Source organism: Argopecten irradians, chromosome 15 (genome assembly GCF_041381155.1).
Source record: "Argopecten irradians isolate NY chromosome 15, Ai_NY, whole genome shotgun sequence".
Classification (NCBI taxonomy): Eukaryota; Metazoa; Mollusca; class Bivalvia; order Pectinida; family Pectinidae; genus Argopecten; species Argopecten irradians.
Window position 1 is genome coordinate 20,799,023 of NC_091148.1, and position 8,106 is coordinate 20,807,128.

General features: G+C 33.3%; 1 long non-coding RNA gene across 2 annotated transcripts; it reads left to right on the plus strand.

Annotated features, from left to right (window-relative positions):
- The first annotated feature begins 612 nt into the window (after window positions 1-612).
- LOC138309621 (uncharacterized) lies at window positions 613-7,858 on the plus strand. Of its 2 annotated transcripts, none has more exons than XR_011206302.1 (4): window positions 613-792; window positions 4,874-4,984; window positions 6,634-6,757; window positions 7,295-7,858. It is a non-coding gene; the product is annotated as an uncharacterized lncRNA (long non-coding RNA). The 2 variants fall into 2 exon arrangements; XR_011206301.1 differs by having other exon boundaries at window positions 628-792; window positions 6,634-6,744.
- The last annotated feature ends 248 nt before the right edge of the window (window positions 7,859-8,106 follow it).

Consider the following 8,106-nt stretch of genomic DNA (forward strand, 5'->3'; position numbering starts at 1 on the left):
TACGAATAACGAATGACTGTCCAACTTTATTTTGCTGCCACATTTTGATTTTGATACATCAAACAGTAATCTGTATGTAATGACAAGAGTGAATGTAACCCATGCAAAAACGGTAATTACCTATATCAAGCTGTAACTGTGTGATTTTAAAAATAAAGGTCATGAGAGTTTTAAAGTTCCATTGTAATAAAATAAAGTGTGAACAGCAAATGATTGGGAGTTTTGATTTAGACAACGGGTTACAATTAAATTTCAATAAAACAGGAATTATCCATTTTTTGCTTTAATACCGTTATATAATTGTATTATGAAGTGAATGTTTATCGCCACTTTTTAATTCTGATACATCAACAAACACTCATCAACTAACAATCAAAAAATGTAATTTTACGCTAATGCCGTTTTAGATAATTGACGTCACAATGACCTCATGCTATTACACCACGATATACTCTAAATTCAAATGTTCAATGTGGGTAATATTCGATGTTAATATAGCGGTATGAGCGAATTTACTGTTTGTTGCATCGTATTGACAATTGAGTATAAATTACTACTAAAACCAAGCATGACTAAAATGTACACATTACGTTTAATGACATCCAGTTTTTAATTTAGTAGTAAATCAATTGTATCAAATATACAGTAGTTGTACTCTGAAATAAATGTATTGAAAGTTAAATAACAATAATCGAACTATGATCCAGACTATTATGCTTACAGTGAATTAGGAAGAAAATCAAAACCTGAACATGGAGCCTAATCCGGATGACATAAATCAACGTTTAAGAGGTTAGTATGTTTATCATTGGTATATGTATTTAGTGATAAAGTCACCATTGTGTTAATCCATGTTCCATGGTTTCATGTGATAACAAGTTCGAAGAATATCTCATTCCAGAATATTGTATTGTCGGATGTTATAGAATGTAGGAATGGGGCAACAGGCAACATGTCTATACCCTCCAACTCCCTATATATTAACAGTAGATATAAATAATTACACCAATATATATATTGATGATATACTCGTTGTCAATAATATATTCCTAACCTATTTATTCATTTTGTTTCACTTTTTATTACCTCTCCGCTTGTTTTATCTGGAAACAAATAATCAGAAGTATATCTCAAATAGCAATAAATACTTCAAGGATAAAATTATCTACAGGCAATAGACTAAGATAACTTATCTGATCGATTATGCATTCTTTATCAATATTTTGATTTCACGAAAAATGAACAGACCAATGAAATTGAATTGTAACTATTGTTGATTGTCAATAAAAATCATAGATGAGTATCATTTTGCATTTTATATACATGATGATGAAAGAGATCAAGCAGTCTTATCGAGTTTTTGTTAGACAACTTCGATTACGAATGGAAATGAATTTCTTTTGAATTGCAATAAACCCTACACAGCCAATATTTCCTAACCTGAAATTGACCTGAAATTGACCAGAATTTCTGGTTAAAATTTTGACCTGAAATTGACCTGAAAGGAGCAGAACAGTCAATTTCAGGTTTAAAAACTAACCTGAATTTCACCTGAAATTGACCTGAATTTCACATTAAAATTTGCTGAGGTCAAATTCTGGTCAATTTCTGGTCAAATTCATGTGAAATTCTGAACTGAAATTGACCTGAAAGGAGCAGAACAGTCAATTACAGGTGAAAAAACTAACCTGAATTTCACCTGAAATTGACCTGAATTTCACATTAAAATTTGCTGAGGTCAAATTCTGGTCAATTTCTGGTCAAATTCATGTGAAATTCTGGTCAATTTCAAGTTAGTTTTTTAACCTGAAATTGACCTCAAATTATATTCTGGTCAATTTCATGTGAAATTCTGGTCAATTTCAGATTAGATTTTTAACCGGAAATTGACTTTTCTGCTCCTTTCAGGTCAATTTGACCAGAAATTGACCTCTAAAAGAGAAACATTCACATTTCAACTGCACATTATCTACAAGTTATTTAGCTGAATCTGCAGACATAAAGTCAAAACTCAAAATAAAACTGAATGTAATATACTGGAGATGGCATACTCTGTTAACACTTTCATTACAGTAGAAGTCGGAATCATATTGTACACTGTTCTGCAAATAAAGAACACTTTGTCATCAAATGCATTGGTTTTTCCCTCTAAAATAGTCATAGTAAGATAAAAAAAATGTTCAAGTTTCTCTTAACATTTTTTTGGTTATATTAACAATAAATCAGATGACTCAGCATTACCAGTGTTTAATTAAATTAGATTTAAAAGTTTCAGGAAATATCATATATACATGTAACATCTGGCATGTTTACTGTATATAGAATTCTACATAATTCTTTCATAAAATAAGTTATTGCAAAAAGCATAAAGATGTTGATACTTTATTAGAAACCATTTAATGTATCGTTGTAACTGCAATAAGGTAATATTAGTCAGTCATGTCATGATGTGCTTCATGTCCAAATATAAATACATGTATTAGCAACCTGCATAGCTAGAGATACCAACAGGCATGCTTTTACACTACAATTATAATTATTAAATATCCCCAAAAAACACGGATTTCATCACAAATATCAATACAGCAGTCAGTCAATTTATTATACAGCATAGGCCTACATGTACAAATGTAGTTGCCTGTTACAATATTTTACTCAACATGTAATTAACATAATAATAGGAAAACCAACAAATCAGAATAAATTAACAATAAATCTGTGTAATTATGACACTAGAATGTTTTATGAAAGGCGTGATGTTTTACATACAATGATAATTATTCTATATAATTGACCTCAAATTATATTCTGGTCAATTTTCTTTAATTTTAATAGGCCTAGCATAAAGCAGTTAGTACAAATGCAGTTCTACATTGTACATTACTTGTCATTAGCTGCAACAAATTAGCTACTGTTTTAGGGAAAAGATATCACCTTCTGACTGATCTTTTTTAATTCTTTTTCTTGTATAGGTACAGTACCCCTTTACTTAAAACCACTTTTAAATATAGTACTGACAATCAATAGGAGTATTTTATATATGTATATTGTATATTTACATACACCGCCGTACATGTACAATTGACAAAACGTCAGGCTCCTGTGATTTACATGTACTGGCTAGCTATATATATAGGCTACTTCATACGTCATATTTTTCTGTATTTTGACAAAATTTCAATTTACTGTCATAATTTTATTAAAATTTTCCTAATTTGGCAATTATTGCATAGTTATGGGGTTAACGAATCATATTCCTAGGGTAATATAATAAAATAACCGCAAGGAAAAAATATCCCAAGGGCCGGGTCGGGACCCCAATGAAACTTTTCAAAAATATTGTCTGATCAACAAAAAAACAACCTCGTTTGTTTTATGAGAGAGAAAAAACTCGTCTAAATTTCATATTCATATCGATGGATTACCTGAAACAACTTCTTTCGCCTCTACTCATTTTCTACGGAAGATTGTCAACATCCCGGCCTCTGTAGTCAAAACGCGCACGTGCTGTTGTTTACGTCTGCTCGATATAGATGGCGCTCTAGTTCAAATCTAGATCATCGATATGTTTATCATTTACGGATCGGCGGAGTCAAGCATCTCATCGACCCAGATTGCATGGAGTCTGTGACAACAGATCAAGACGGTGGCCTATGATATTGTCACAATATTTTGATTATATCGTCAATATTAGTGAATGTGGTGTAATACATTACGATATATGATGTTTGCCGGTACACTACGACTAGGATGCCTAACTGTCAGCGATATTACAAGCAGCTTGACTATGTTATCGGAACAAAATATGACAATCACAAAGTAAGTTTGAGAAGCCAACATCTGATGAAAAATAAATCCTATGCCGCCCGGAAGCGGGGAGGTTCTGATTAAGACAGTAGTTTTAGTGTGTCTTTTTATGACTCCATATATTTCCAAAGTACCTAAAACTAAAGCAAAAATAAATCCGTAAGAAAGCCCAGTCCATCTGACCAAATAAATAAAGGTATATACATTACATTGTATGTCCATTAGGCCTACTGTTTGTACTCTATGTAGAGTCTAGTAGTTTGTGTATCATCAGGTACTGTATGTAGTGTATGCATATCCATATTCAGTGAATTAGATTGTCACAACCCATACTGTAATGAATCTTTCAAATTACATTTATAATCATGATTGGCATGAAGAAGGGTACATGTACATTAATTGTACCCTACATGTAGACTACATAGTACATGTAGAAATCTACATATAATAATTGTACATGTAGAACTAACTATGTTTATAAGACTCAAGACTGTCATCATTCTCTTTTGTCCATAACCTTGCTTAAATAGGCTTATATAAAGAATAAAAGTTAAATAAGAAATCAAATAAAACAGGAAATTAGAAATCAAATAAAACATGAACACTAGCTGTTAGTGTTATCACAACTTCAGTGTGGTAATTGTATAAATTCCACACCATTATGGGTAATGTTTATATATGTAAATGTTGAAGTTTACATTGGTATACATTCTATCATGTTAACATAGAATATTGAAATTAATTATAGATACATGTACTTATATAATAACATTTTGTATGTCTAGTCTTTGATTAGGACATTTATAGAACTTTTAACTGATTCGACAGTTCTGTAAAAGTTTATTTTAAGAACAGTTATCAGCATGGTGTAATAGGGAAAAGTAAATCTTTATTAAAGAACCTTACATGCAATATTGATTCAATAACCCCAAGTAAATATGGGTAGTTAACCTATAGGTAGTACATGTAGTTACATATACACAAAATGTATACATGTACATGTATATGGCAGAGATACAAACATGCAAAATTGCCATCCTTAGTTTGTTTTTCTTTAATTTTCCAGATTCGACAGATTGATGTCTTTGAAATTAAACACCGGAGAAATAAAATTGATTTTAATCAAGAAAATATTCCAGGACTGGGCAAGAATAACTTACCAAAACTTTTTTATTTGGTGAGCAAATAAAATGTGGACTTTTTAAGTTTGTATGATATTGTACATATGAATGTCACTGTATTGATAAGTGTATTGGGAGCAATGTTTTTATTCATTGTAAGTTTTAAGTTAAAAATAAATTCCATAATTAACTTTAAAATCAGATTGCTATAACTCATGTGGTATATTATACAATATACATGTATACTTCATAATATCTTCCCTTTGAATGAAGTGAGATATATTGTATAAGAACTGGCTCTTCATCCTCTTCTTATCTATTAATATCCTGCAAAGCCCCGCATTTCTGAAGTGTTAAATATATGACTTATGATGATGAAATTTGAAGGATACATATGTAGTTCAGTTACGTAACCCAAGGCTGATGTTTAATACACTATATTCAGGTCATTGACCATATGTTCTAAGAGAAAGGTAAAAAATAAAAGCCAATTTCACAGTGATTTGATTGTCCAGGCTGGACCCTAACTTCCGAACTAATTGTAGTAATAACTACTAATAAGGGGAGACAATCTTGAGTTACGCTGCATATGATTTGTTCTACAGATGTATTGTTTAATTTAGTCACAATTTTCCTTTTTTTTTCTTTTTGATACACATGGGTCTGTGAAAGACTTGCCATGGACCTAATGCTAGGTTTACACTATGTTCCCGGCGACCACGGTAGCCCCGTTTTCCCGAATAACGTGGTGCGCCGTTGAATTTTGGCTATTTTTGTTTCTGTATTCAAGTTGAGCTAGGTCTTGTGAAGTTTTGCCACGGTCTTTTACGGATTACGTGGTGGACCGTGGATACAGGGGAAAGTGTGTTTGAAAATGACTATTCTATCTATCTATTAAAACAAATAATTCCAAAAAGTAGCAAAATGCACCAGGCAAGGCAATGATACTCTATCATACAATGCTTGCAACGTAATAGGACGTAACACGCCGTATTACGTCGGGCTTTCCACCGCTACAAGCCGTGATGTGCCTTAACAGAACGCATCAAAACGGCTATCATCCACCTTGGCTTGCCGTTAAAACCTTGACAAACCGGTACAAAACGTGCAGTCAATCTGCATAAACCTTGGCAAAACGTGGAAAAAACGCAACAGAACGTCACAAAACTTGAAATCACCGTGAGATTCCCGGGAACGTGCTTGCTGCCCGTTCCACCACGAACCGTCTGGAAGTTTTGTCACGGCCTCGTACGCGATGTTACGTTTTGTTACGTCAATGCCGTTTTATTACGTCCTGTGGCGTTCACCATCTGTACCGTGACTGCCGTGGCAAATTTTTTGACAGTTTAAAAATCTGACACGGCATCCACGGTAATCACGACCGCTCACGTTTGTCTATCACGTCCTTCTGCGTTGTCTCACGTTGTCTCGCGGTCACCACGTTTTGTCCACGGTGGTCTGAAACGGGGCTGCCGTGGCCGCCGGGAACATAGTGTAAACGGGGCTGCCGTGGCCGCCGGGAACATAGTGTAAACCTAACATATATAAAAAGTATGTAACCATTTTCACAAACATGTACATGATCTAATAGTGACATTCCAGCATTATAATTTATATGCCTAGGCATTGATCTTAACAAAAAGGCACTAGTATTGTAGCCTCTTTGTTGTAAAACTTTATTAATGACAACTTTTGAATATTTCAGACTGACCACATTAAATTGCATGGCCACAAACAGCACTTTTCTCCAGACGTGACAGTGTTTGAAAATTGAAGATGAGCAAACTAGCCATGCCTCTTGGGCTACGGAGATCAGGTATTTTTTTCACGTCTGAAATGATTTCATACTTAAATACGAGTTGTCTTTCTGAAATTTATGAAACTTACTTAGTCAACATATTTCTTTTGTGACATTAAGTTCCTGCTTGTAAATTTTAAATAATGTGGTTAACATTTACCTTGTTTGAAACACATACATTTCTAGTGTAAGAAATAAGGACTTTTCAGTTGGAGTTGGAGTATGCTTTTATACTAACCATGTAGAATTCTAAATACATGTTGTAATACCTTCGAATAGATCAAATGTCCATAATTAATCAACTTGGTAAAAGACACACAAATAGTTTCCAGTATGAATAACATGACTTGGTAATTTGACGAACAAATCAACAAAATCTTTTTCTTTTTCACTTGCGGTTAATTAAGACCAATACATGTATTCATATTTTATGCGTGCCGGCAAACCTCAGAAACATCTAGTAGAACATATTATCTATACACGTACATACGTGGACATACTATCATGATATTTACTTAGTCAACATTATATTCATTGTGGCATTTGTTTTTTAATTCTATTTCATTAGGTTTTCTTTCTCCCTAAATGGACGGACTGCTGCCTTCTGTTGGTATGAGATTGCAGATATCTGGGGCCAGTCAGTGCCTGTAACCCCTGAATTGGAGTGAGGAGTCCATACTCTGTTTGTCTGAATTATTGGTTAGGTCAACAAGCGACGGCTACTCTCAAGTAACAGGCTTGGCCATGGCAACAAGGGATTTGATTGGCTACAAGGCAACACCTCTGGTCATATACACAGCTCCATATATATCACACTGACAAAGCCCACATCAATCCTTTGTACAAAGCATGTGCATATATGTAAAAAGTTAACTTCATCAGTGTATATACCAATTATTACCGAATTGTGTAATTATAAGTACAATGGCTATGTGTCAGAGCAGGAACTTTTGTACATACCGGTATATATATCATGCATAATTTGCATATTTCTCTGTCCAAAGTGATGATCAAACAAGATATTGGTAAAGAGTTATCGCTCTTTGCTACAAATGATAAGCAAAACATGTGCTTAAGTTTTATGTAGCAGTTTTTTTTTCTTAACTGCAAAATAAATACTGTTTTAAAAACACTTACAATGTCTTCTCTTCATTTTTCAGACGTTTTTATAATGGAGGAATCATTTTAATAGACAATTTTACAAACTATTTTTAATAGAAAGTAGATTTTTGAAAGCCATAACAGCATCCAGTAAATGATCCAAAGAAAATTTGACCTGAAAGTCACCCACGGAAATCTTAACCAGAATTCAGTCAAGATTTCTTGACCCAGGTCAAGAAATTTCTTGACAAGATTTGACCAAACTTGACCTGAAATTGA